Source organism: Euprymna scolopes, chromosome 40 (assembly GCF_053919585.1).
Source record: "Euprymna scolopes isolate OS-2025 chromosome 40, ASM5391958v1, whole genome shotgun sequence".
In the NCBI taxonomy this organism is placed as follows: Eukaryota; Metazoa; Mollusca; class Cephalopoda; order Sepiida; family Sepiolidae; genus Euprymna; species Euprymna scolopes.
Window position 1 is genome coordinate 32,297,463 of NC_136521.1, and position 13,679 is coordinate 32,311,141.

The following is a 13,679-nucleotide window of genomic DNA, read 5'->3' on the forward strand; positions in this document are numbered from 1 at the left end:
CGTGTCATCAACGTAGATGTTAACAAATGATTTAAGTATGTGTTTAGGGAGATCATTGATGTAGATCAGGAAGAGAGTTGGACACTAAATGGACCCCTGAAGGACTCCAGCATTAATACCGTGGGCCTCTGATTTCTGCCCATCAACCACTACTCTTATGAACTTATCAGAGAGAAATGATTTAATGATTGAGAAAACATTTCCAGTTATACCGTAGCTGGAAATCTTGTGAAGTAGGCCTTTATGCCATACCTTATCGAAGGCCTTTGATATGTCAAAAGCAATTGCCCTAGAAATGAAGCCTTTGTCAAGCGATTCACTAATCCTGTGAGATATAAACGTTAGGACATCTGCTGTAGATCTAGCAGACCGGAAACCATATTGTGTGTCACTAAGAAGGTTATTTCTGCTGAGGTGGTTGACTACTTCTCTATTTAATATGGATTCCAGCAATTTACTTATGACACACAGGAGACTTATTTGTCTGTACTGAAAGTGGGATGACTTATCACCTGAATTCTTAAATACAGGGCATACTGATTAGGGTTTCCAGGGTGTTGGGAATAACTTTTCCTTAAGGCAATACTTAAACAGTTTTGTAAGTATGCGGGCAAGTTCTGGTTGAAGCTTTTTCAACACTTATACTTGGAATGCCGTCAGGGCCAGTTGCTTTACTGGAATCAAGGTTCTTGATTAGCTTGGCGACCTCTCGCACAGATATTTGTATGTTGCATAGCTTGTTATCTGATATAGGAGGAAATACGAGGAGTTGATGACCTTCGTCGCATAGCTGCAAAGTTCTTGGCAAATTGTTTGGCCTTGTCTGATGCTGATGAGATGACCTCAGGTCCATTGATGATGGTTGGGATAGAACGCACGCTTCTGTTCAAGATCCTGTTTGCTATTTGCCAAAACTGGTTGGAACCAAACCGCTGCTCAGCTACTTTGGTTTTAACGGACTGAGCATATAGCTCTCTTGCATTTTTTATGTCTCTTTTACATTGGTTTCTGGCAGTCCTGAAAGCAGTTTTAGTCTCATCTATTACGTTTGTAGATATGGAAATAGTGATTTCTGTGCGCGATGGCGGCAGCACATTCTGGGGAGAATCATGGCTGGCTGTTAGTTTTTTTTTTATTTCTTTGGATGGCATGAATCAGTCTATGCCTACAATTAACCATTGAAGACACATCTATTTTAAACATGGCATGGAGAGGTAGATCGGATATGAATGCACGGAAGCTATTCCAGTCAGCTATAGAGTATCGATATACAATACGGTGGAGAGGTACGTCTGAAGACTTATTACATTTCATTTTTATCTTAACTGATACAACGGAGTGGTCGGAGGATCCCAGAGAATGAAACATGAACATAACTCAGGGGAAGTTGAGAGAAAAAGGTCTAGAAGGCTTGCATACTGACCGGTAGTATCGGGCACACGGGTGGCTCGCGAACAGTCTGAGTGAGGTCATAGGCAATGGCAAAATCATGATGGAACCTCCCCTCATCATCTGTCTTATTTGAGTGAGTCAGCCATTCCACGTTATGGACATTGAAGTCACCACAAATGAGAATGTTAGCCGAGGGATGAGCAGACAGGATATGGTTAATTTTCTCAGATATACTCTTAAATATAGTAACTCAGCTGTTGTGGGGGCGATAAAGGGCGAATATAACGAAAAACGGACTTGTAGTTTTCTAGTTTAGTGAAGCCGAACAAACCAGACGTTTCATTTATATATATATATATATATATATATATATATATATATATATATATATATATATATATATATATATATATATATATAACCATAACCAAAAATAAACGATGTCGAAAAAAGATTTTTTAATATGGTAATATTTTTTACTTTTTAATATTTAAAAATACAGTTGGGTTAGAAACAATCATTCTTGCAAAATATAACGAAAAACGGACTTGTAGTTTTCTACAAGTCCGTTTTTCGTTATATTTTGCAAGAATGACTGTTTCTAACCCAACTGTGTTTTTAAATATTAAAAAGTAAAAAATATTACCATATTAAAAAATCTTTTTTCGACATCGTTTATTTTTGGTTCCGATTTCAGCTGAGTCTACTTTCCAGAAATATCTCCGGTTTATATTGAATCTGCTTTCATTAGTGATTTTTCATATCGATAAGTATACGATTTATCCAGTTTGTTTTTTTATTGAAAAAATTGCATTATTTTTTTTCCTCCCTGCTTTTCCTAGTTTACCTGTTCCTCTCCGGCATAACAAAAAAAATTATTAAAAATAAAACTACTCGCTGGAATTCGGCAATATATACACACCAGTTTTGTTTGTTGTTTAAATACTTGCAAAAAAAAAAAAAACGCAAAAAAGTTTGTTTCACTTTTTCTAAACGATAAAAAAATACTTTAACAAGAAAGTTGCTGGTTAATTTTTACAACTTATAAACACAATAACCTCCCCATGTTAAAAACGACTTTCGGATTAAACAGCCCCCAAACCACGAAAGTCGTTCTTAACATGGGTATGTTGGGGGGGGGGGTTATTTCGAAGGCCGTTTTTTTAGATGGGCAGGTAGGGGTGTTTATAATACGCTGGAGCAAGTCGTAAAAATTAACGATGTTGCTATTTTTTATTGCAAAAATTGCTTAAAATTTATTTATTTGATAAAAAACTGACATTTCCTACAAACATTTAATAAGAAATACAAATGAACGGTAGATTTTTTGTTCTTTTGTGTTTTTTTCCTGTTGATGTTTTGTTTCTACATTTAAAATTTTACTTTATAATTTCTTTCACATAGCTTTGTTATTATTACATCGGCAATGCTCGGCTTTATCCGGCTGTTGACGTCATGTTTTACAATATCTTTTTATTTATTAAATTGTTAGGTGAAAGTACAGATAACCCGGTCGGTTTCTAATGTGTGGAAACTCTAGCTCCCGAAAAAAGAGTACTCTGGATAATAACAAAAAATAAAATTTGCCACAGTCTCGAAGGATTTCTCTTCTACTGATCGAGGAAAAAAGCGGTGAGGTGTAGTTCACTCTCTGTTTCCCCCTCTCTCTCACTTCCACTTAATCTCTCTCTCCATTCATCTCCCCCTCTCTCTCAATCTATCACCCCCTCCATCTCTTTTTGAGCCCCTTTCTCTCTCTATATCCCCCTCTTTCTCCTCTTCTCTCCTTCCCTCTGTCTCGCTCCCTCTCTGTTTCTAACTCTTCCCTCTCTCTGTCTATCTCTCAATTCCTCTATCTCTCTCTATTTCCTTCTCTTTCTCTATTTCTCTCTCTTTTCTATCTATATACTTTCTTCTCTATCTGTTCATCTCTAATTCCTCATTCTGTTTTAGTCTCCTAAATTAATTACAGTGAATAAGGCATGAAAACATGGATAAATCCTATTTTATTCACCTAATTTACTTACTGTAAGATTAGATGCTATCTGGAAATTATTGTTGCCTTGAACGGCACTAGGAGTAACTGGTAAAACCTTTCTAATTAAATTGATTTTGGTAGCCATTCTGTGACAATATGACATAGCCTTACCCTTGCTGCAACCTTGCTACCAAGTAGAAGAACTAATTATTCTATTTTAAAACTACTATTAAACATTCAATTTTTCAAAAATCTCATGTTCAACATCTCCAAAACACCCAGTATGGGAAAAATATTGCAAAAATGCAAACTTATTGTTTTCGATGAATGCACAATGGCACGCAAAAAATCACTTGAAGCTCTTTGTCGGTCCTTACAAGATTAGCATGGTAATGTCAGACCATTTTGGAATGCAGTAATATTGCTTGCAGGATATTTCAGACAAATGTTACCTGTAATTCCTCAATCAACACCAGCAGATGAAATAAATGCTTGTCTCAAATACTCTACTTTTTGGTGCTATGTGAAGACATAGCGTATCCAGTATAATATGCGTATCCAGTTGCAGACTGCTCAATCCGCAGATAAATTTTTGCATCATTTATGGGGAATTGGATACGTAAATGTGCCGGATGATCCGAGTTAAGGGCGAAATTCTTTGATTCTTAACTTCTGTAATTTCATAACATCAAAAGAAGAGTTGGTTAAAAAGGGTTTTCCAGATATTTAAACTAATTATACGAATTCCACTTGACTGAGTGAACGAGCTATTTTGAAGCTCAATACAATAACGTCCATAAACTTAACGCTATTATTCAACGTAAAATTCCAAGTGAGGTAGTCAAATACAAATCCATCGACACAGTTGCGGCAGCAGATAAAGTGGTTAATTATCCAACAGCTAGATTTGCCAGGGATGCCACCGCATGTACTGCAACTGAAAATTGGCGTACTAATTATCTTGTTGTGAAATATAAACCAATCCAAGCTTTGCAATGGCACATGGCTTGCAGTAACAAAATTAACAAACGATATCATAGCAACAACAATCTTAACAGAACCCATCACGGGTGAATATATCTTAATTCCACGCATTCCTATGATTCTACCAGATACACCATTACACTTTGGGAAATTGCACTTTCCAATTTTATTGTCGTTTGCAATAACCATCAACAAAGCTCAGGGAACAATCTTTACAATTGTGTGGCTTACAGCTGCACACTGATTGTTTTTTCACATGGACAATTTATGTTACGTATTCAAGAGTCACCAAACCAGAAAATCTCTATATCAGCTAAAAAAATTGTTTCGGACAAATTGGTTTGCTAGAAACCAAAACTCGTCAGGCGACGTAAAAAGGTTTATTTGCCACCGAAGGCATCTGGTTCAAAACTGGAAGAATTGAAACATATTAAAGATATTAAAACGCTTAATTTAAATGGGAGGGGTTGACATTAAGTAACATTTTACACTGAAAATAGAAGGCGATAGGGGAAAGACAATGTCCAGACTTAACGGGATAAATGGAAAGAGTAGAAAGGGATAAAAAGGGGAAAGAAAGGACAACGAAAAAGAAAAAGAAAGAAGAAAAAAGAAAGAACACAAAGACGAAAGAAGAACGAAGGAGTCAGCATGATTACATTACTATAAGGAATGGGAAGGGGGTGAAAACATTAGAAATCAACTTAGATTAAAGGTTTAGAGTTAACGTGTCAAAGAAAGAAAGAGGTTGAGGCAAGGGGGTTGTGGATAAAGAAAAATTATCATATAGGGTTTCCTGTGAGGCATATATACACATACTTATACGCGTATCAGCAATCCAGTCGGACACATACACATACACACGTACATGTGTGCGTAAAGAAATAATCAAAACTGAGACAACCTTATGCATCGGTAATTAGGCTGTGTTTTCTTAAACAAAAGTCATATTTATCACAATGAAGTTAATAATTTAAAATTAAAATTTCTAGTAATGAAAATGAAAAATCCGATAATAATAATAATAATAATAATAATAATAATAATAATAATAAACACATAAAATAAGAGTGAAAAAGAGTGAAAAAGAGTGAAAAAGTACAAATGAAAGATCTAAATCAGATTTGAATGTCTAACTTGCATAACTATTTTCAAAACAGTTCATGATAAATCAATGTTCAGTATCATTCATGTGTAATTTACTCTCTTATTTTTTCTATATATATGCAATAGTTTCGTCGATACTAATAGTAATTAATTAAGGCAATTTATAAAAAAATAGGATACGTTATTAAAAGGTTTCTGAAAATATTCGTTTATCAATTTTCAAGAGAAGTAATTCAAATTAAACTAACATCATTGGTGAGAAAGAAAGATATCCTCGCAAGAAGAGTTCATATCGAGAGGGGAGCGCGACTGCTTGCTTGCTTTCCTACCAATTTGTTAGCGATGCCACCTGTTAACGAACTTTGCGAAGAAAACTCAGATACTAATGTTATAAATGACAAATGAGAAAAATATATAAAAATTCTTTGGCATGTGCCAAATTTAGCAAAAACATGTTTAACGAATAATATTCATGGGAAGTGTTCGACTGAGCTTCAATATATGTCTTCATGCAAAACATTCACAACAAACACTCATCTAACTACAACCACTGTCAGCAATTTCCCCTACTCTCTATCTGTGACTAAAAATAAACGTAAATTCGGTAAACAACGTTGCTAGAACTGCTCAGAACTTTCCTGGAACTCTATACCGCTGGGCTACTTTCCAACTGATTACTATATAGTCGTTTTGAAGTCGAATGTAAACCAATTCTTGTTGAGCCGTCTCCTTAAACAATCAAATGATACCCAGTTTACACCACTACCCATCATTACGGTATTATCATTAACCGTTATGCTCGAGTGGCCTTTGAGCCTTCATAAGCTGTGATCCCTTTATAATAAAAATAACAAAAACATATTGGTTAGTTTTGGTTGATCTTTACCAACCAAGACATGTGCGCTCCGCAGAGGAATCTAGCATGATTAAGACAGTACATCTTAGTGTATATACTGTGGCTTCTCATTTCAAGTTGGTCAGTTTCTGGCAGTTGACTTCAAATTTGCTTTTAGATTTCAATCAAGTTTTCTAGCCATTTTATATATTAATTTAAAAAGAAAATATCGACTCATTCCTCGAGGAATACATAACATTAGGCCGAGTTGTCTCTCTGCGCGTATGTCTAATAAAAGGAATGGGCTGGGAAGAGGAAAAAAGGTGGTTGGAGAATAGGGAAACGGGAAATATGGAAGTGAATATAAATAAAAAAATTTTAATTAGACTTTTGCCCCAGCAACGTCAGATAGGTCTGTTAGTAAAATATAAAACTCGTTAATTACGAAAATACTACTTCAAACCTCAGCATGACAAACTAACAGATGGGTAAAACCTCGTATAATGATATCTGGACGCATGTAAAACTCAAGTGTAACAGACTCCCCAACAATCTATTTCGACCCTGAGCGTGACAGATCGTAATTGAAACAATGGACGTAAGCTGTTTCTGATGACATGATTAATCAGACTTGCCTCGATAACGACTTGCTGCCAATATATATATATATATATATATATATATATATATATATATATATATATATATATATATAATGTTTGTATAGATTGGTTTCGTAGATGTAAATCCAATGAAACTAAAAAAAAGAGCACTCAATGTAGGAGACAGCTGTCATATAGTATGTTTATTTTACAAACATTACTGGTTATTGGTTATTGTGCATACATGCTTCAACGGAATCTCAATTCAAAGATACCACTTCATCAGACCAAAAAAGGAACGATATTGAAACGAGAGTCAAAATTACATTCTTATTTTTATAAGATATTCGGGTGTGTTTTAAGCTATTGAAGAAACACCTCTAATTAATAACTACACTCACCGAAAAACGTCGAATAATAGGCTAGCATAAACAACTTCATTAAATTAAAGAAGGAGCAATCCTCTCCTTACCCTTAACACCATCTCAGGCGCTACCGTTTAATACTAAACTAAACGAACAGAAACACAATATGCCACCAACTGGATAAAGGTAAGTGCACTTTGCATACTTAATAATTAAACAATCGAAAACGATTAACTGGAAAAAGCTATGGGTCTAGCACGCTTGTAACTGGAATGTTGATATATACCTACAAAATGTATTATCATAAAGTAGCGCTACATAAGGAGACCAACCACATTATTGATCCCAAATGATAAGAAAGTACTCTAACTATGAGCTTTGGAAACGGAATACTCCACCAATATAGACAAATATATAATGTTTGCATGCATATGGTCTGGTGAACCTATCTCTATAACGAACCATATAAACCTATATCATATATCTAGCATTGAAGAAAAGATAAACAACCAAAATGAAAAAATGACAACCACCGAAGTTAAGTTTATATATAGATATGAAAACCTTTGCAGCTGTAATTATTCAGACACCGCGGCAGAGTGGAAAATATAACTCTCAGTTTACAAATCATACAAATAAGCCTATATATCTATTCAACTGGCGTTTAATATAATTTAACCATATGAACATATATCTTATAAATAAACAAATGAATAAATAAATAATTTGAAAACGAGAAACAAGTGAACGGATAAGAAAGCAAGGAATAAAATAAATAAATAGATAGAGCTTATCGATAAAATAGATCGATAATGAAGTCGCCACCAGAAAAGAAAGAGCAACCATAAAAACCTAAGATAGGGAAGTAGGGGCGATCAGGGTATAATATTACTTCAGATCAAAGCGAAAAATTGGGCGAATAGACAATCGCCAAGTTAAAATGATACCAATACCTCCCCGTTGCGACAGCTTAACGCCACTGGATCGTACTTCTCCCTCTTCCCTCGCCCCCACCCCTACTCTTTTCCTTCACCACACATCTCTCCTAAACCCTTACTGCTTACATTCACAAAGTTCACAAACTTTCTTCCAGAGCGTAAAAAAAAATCCGAATATCTTATAAAAACGAAAGTAATTTTGACTCTTGTTTCAATATCGTTCCTTATTTGGTCTGATGAAGTGGTAGCTTTGAATTGGAATTCCACTGAGGCATGTATGCACATATGTATCCAATAATGTTTACATTATAAATAGATTATATATATATATATGTATATATATATATATATATGTATATATATATATATATATATATATATATATATACAGAGAGAGAGAGAGAGAGAGAGAGAGAGAGAGAGAGAGAGAGTATTTTCCCGCTTTTTAACGGGCATGAGAATCATTCCTTCCCTGTGTGTTTTTGATCATTGTTCATTAAGCGCGACCCTCAAACATAACGACGAATGTGACACCCACGCCGGCAAAAAAGGAAACGCCACTGACCCTATTTCTATCATCTAATTATCGGATGACAAGCAATTAATCTCGCATTCAATTTTCCGACAACTTTATGAGTATTTTTGTGTTCAAGTTTCAACAGATCAACTTATTGCGATTCTTTAGAGACTTGTACAATCATGTTTTCTTATTATTATCATTTGATATTGATGGGGCGTTTCAAAATCAAAATCTCTATTGACCTTTATTTGTTTTATTTTTGACTACTATTCTCTCCTAGATTTTATTCTCACAACTTTTCAGTCGATATAAACTCCGACCCGATTTGGCTGCATCTTACCGTACTCGAAAATGTTTACGTCGAACTCGGGTATCTATCGGAATTCCGAGCTGTACCTTTGTTTAACCCAAGGGGGTGGATCATTCCCATTTCGTCAGCCATAATTGGTTAGAAGTCATTTTTATTTCATACTTAGTATAACCTGTAGTTTTACGTCATAATTGTTTAAATGGGGTTCTTTTCATATTGACTGCATTGTTTATTCAAGAAACCATATTTTATAGTTTTTGTAGTAAAAATGTAAAATAAAGGAGGAGATTAATAAAGTATGATAATTTGTTAAACAAATGAAAACATTCTTTAATAAATCAGCATCTTTCCATTGACGATCCACACACACACACACACACACACACACACACACACACACATATATATATATATATATATATATATATATATATATATATACTAGCATGCGTGCCCGGCGTTGCCCGGGTGTTTGGAAGTGTATGCTGAGCAAAAAAAAAAAAAGTACATTTTTTAAACTTTGACCCCTCTTATGAACCCTTTTAAATTTTGACCCCTGTTATGACCCCTCTTATGAACCCTAAACATTTATTCTTTTGGGCTCAGATCAAGTTATTAAGTTAGATCCATGCCCAAGGAACCTATATCTAAAATTTCAAGTGTTTAGACCCAAAATTGTCGGAGGAGTTTGGTAGAGTTCTCAAAGGTCAAATCGTTGAACTTCGACCCCTTAACAGCCAAATTTCTGGCCGATCACACAGATTTTCCCAAATCTCAGTACCATGTATATCAAATTTCGAGTCTGTAGACTAAAAATTGATAGAGTTATTGCATAGGGAAATGTAGACACAGACACACAGACACACAGTCACGTTCACGTTTATATATATATATATATATATATTAGCAGACCGCTCGGCGTTATCCAGTCATAAAATACTCATGAATATTATACTTTAATTAATATAGAATTCTTATTCATTATAAACAGAAATACCATAGGCATTAAACGTAACGTTAAATTCATTGGAAAAAATATAGTAAAAAAAAAAAATAAAAACGGGAAAAATTTACAGAATCCGTCAAGCTGGTGTAATGGTTATCGTACTTGATTGACTTTCTTTATGTTTTGGTTTCGATTTCAGCTCGAGTATTATTTTTTTACTTACAAGAAGTGAACTCTTTAGAAAAAAAACAACATAATACACGAATGCTAATGTCTCAGTTTCTTTCTGTTTTTTTCTCCTCATTTTGAAAAGAAGATATATACGAAAGTACATTTTTACCTAAATGCGTGTTGGGAATAATTTTCCCTTTAACCAATTTTGGTACACACACACACACACACACACACACACACACACACACACACACACACACACACACACACACACACACATATATATATATATATCTTCTTCTTCTATTCTATCTTCTTCTTCTATCTTCTATCTATCTATCTTCTATCTATATAAATAAAATGAACTCATTTTTTCACGTCTGATTTTGACATTAATAGGATTAAAAATCAAGATATTTCATGCAAATATAATATGCACAAACAGCAGAACAATATCTGAGGTGTGTTATAGGCTTATTATTTCTCAAATTCCTCGATAATCTTAGATTTCTATACTTTTTCTGCTGAGAAGTCACGGCCAAAATCGGTTAAGATCAATGGAAGTGGTAAAATATTTTCTCTCTAATAAATTCCTCCTCCCCCTGCCACCACTTAACACCGTTTGGGGATCGTTCACAAGGAACAGTTGAGAAGAGAACACCGGTTTGGCTTCGTAGTTCTTTCATGTGAAGTTATTTAAAATCACTAAACTAAGCTGCAGTGCTCTGTGGCGTAGTGGTTAGCGTGCTGGACAATTCACATTATATTTTCACGTTTGCGCCGACCTACCGTAGTCGTTTTTTTTTTTTTTTTTTTTTTTTTCCTAAACAACTGGAATGGACTTTTCTTGGTGGCCGAACTGTTAACGTTGTAGATGGTTTTTTTTTTTTTCACACTTTATTTTCCTACTTTTACTCATGACTCCGGGTTTGATCCTTCCTACTTACCTACCATAACATTTTTTAAAACTCCCCCCCCCGTCCCGGAAACAAACACTCGGGCAACGCCGGGTACCCTCGCTAGTATATATATATATATATATATATATATATATATATATATATATATATATATATATATATATGACTACTTCATTTAATTACATAAATTAATATACGAAAGTATAGACTTATGCGTAAACTTTAAGTATTTACTTCAACAGTGCTCAAGCAGGTAGAGCTCGGTAGTAAGTTATAAAATATATATGGCAATTAAGCTACACAGAATATTCCGCGTTTCCTCCACGCTAGGATTAATCAACCTGATTAAAAGTAAATGCAAATTCCATGAACAAGGTATATGGAAATGGAACTCTATACTGCAGGGCTGCTTTCCAGTTGACTACAACATGGCTTATTTATTTATTTATTTATTTGCGGACTTTTATCCTCATCTTCATAGTAGTTGTTGCTCCGGACAACTATTTCTCTGGCCTTCTTCTGGTGGTTAATCGCGACGTGTTTAATGTTTAGTGTTTAATAAATTGATTCTGAACCAGGGCGCAGCAATTCTTCCTCCTTTGTCAAGGAAAAATAAAGGAAGCAAGTGTTAAGTGACTGGAAAAAATAAATCCACATTTTACTATTCTTCAACCAATATATTTTAAATGGAGACACTGAATGTAATTATAAGTTGGATAGATTACAGTAGAACCCCGGGACACGGCATTAAAAATTAGTAACAAAATACAGTACAATATATAATACACATGTATATAATCAAATAACATTGTAAATAACACCGTAGGGCGGGGCAACAACTGTAACCAGGGACTGGAAAGACATCGTATTTCACATTGTAATCTGAAAAGACTGTATCCTAGAGCCACTGTATCCCGGGGTTCTATTGTATTTCAAAATGTCATAGTATGATGAAATAATATATTTCAATTTGAGCATAAATGTTCTCGTGCATGTTTCGTCACGAGATTAGAGTTAAAGACAAGGTTGGTTTTTAATGTGGGATAAATCAAAGAATGGACATACAATATATCTATGAGTGTGTAACCTTAAAAAAATCCCGTGTTGAGTTCTACTTTGTTAATTTGTGGGTTGAGTCTTACTATAAGTATCGCCTGCTAGGTTACTAACATTTACCAGTAGCCTAGTAACCGGCACAATGACGTTGACATACCGAAGTTAAGTAACGTTGAGCCTGGCCAGTATCAGATGGGTGACCATTTGGGAATGGCGAGGCGCTGTATAGCGAGGTAAAATACCAAACTGAGAAACTGGCGCGCACTATCCTTTTCTCGAGTGTATATGGGACTCTCTTAAGCCGTGGCAGGCACCTTATCTAGAATCTTTGGATTAATACGAAATGATGATGACTAGTAGTCTATATTATCAAGGTTCGGGGAGTACTCGAATATAAATGTTAAAGATATAATCAGTTGGACCGGAAACAATGCATATTATAGGCAGAAGACTAATCAAGAAGCGTTGCTTATATTTGTATATATGAAACTTGAAGACAGACAGATTGTAATTTGTTGGGAAGCAGTCTTGCAGTGTATTGTTATGCAGATTAGATGTTCTCGAAACGAAACATTTCCCTCGTCAGTTTCGCTTGACTTTTGATAAAGATCATGACAAAGGAAATATTTTTGTTGTGGTTGTAGCTAGACGAGTTCTTTCCATGGTGATGGATGAATGAAGTCATGTCCTGAATGTTTTATAAGAATGATCACAGTTATGTCTTTATTTACATCTATGCAGTAGACCATGTGTTTTTCTAAAAGTTAGTTTTATTGTTAAATTCAATCACTAATAATGATAACTAGAGAGAGAGAGAGAGAGAGAGAGAGAGAGAGAGAGAAGAGAAAGAGAGAGAGAGTGAGAGAGAGGGAGAGAGAAGAATGAGGGATGTTAGAAGGCGCAAGGAAATGTTGTTTAGATAGTCTTTCAACAGTTAATCTTGTGGAGATGCTCAGCAACTGCATAAAATAAACTCGTGATGAAGAAACCTTTAATTCAAATGAAATCTGAACTACTGGAAAATCACAATTTACGAATTCTTAAAGTTTTACACCTCATATAAATGTTGCAAATCTCAAAACTCAATTATAATTTTCACTATAGCAATCTGGCTTGGAAGTATTTTCGTGTCGGAACTCGTAGTTATTAATTGTATCTCAGGGGTGTGATACGTGAGTCTAAGACTTATGGTTCGTCGCTTATATATATATATATATATATATATATATATATATATATATATATATATATATATATATATATACAAAATTATTTCTACAATCAGACAATGTCGCAGCCCACACAAACCGTTGATAAACTGGTTATGCACGTCAAAGCATTTTTTAAAAATATTTAATAAATAAAAATAAATATTTGAATATTTAATAAATAAAAAATAAATATTTGAATATTTAATAAATAAAACATAAATAAAAAATAACAACAACAAATCTTATATATATATATATATATATATATATATATATATATATATATATATATATATATATATATACACTTGTGCCCGATATTATTCATACCCCTCGGATCT

At 34.2% G+C, this 13,679-nt stretch overlaps 1 protein-coding gene across 1 annotated transcript in view; it reads left to right on the forward strand.

Annotated features, from left to right (window-relative positions):
• The window catches only part of LOC145265475 (uncharacterized), a 164,043-nt gene that overhangs the window by 16,425 nt on the left and 133,939 nt on the right, over positions 1 to 13,679 (forward strand). The gene's annotated exons all lie outside the window — the stretch shown is intronic.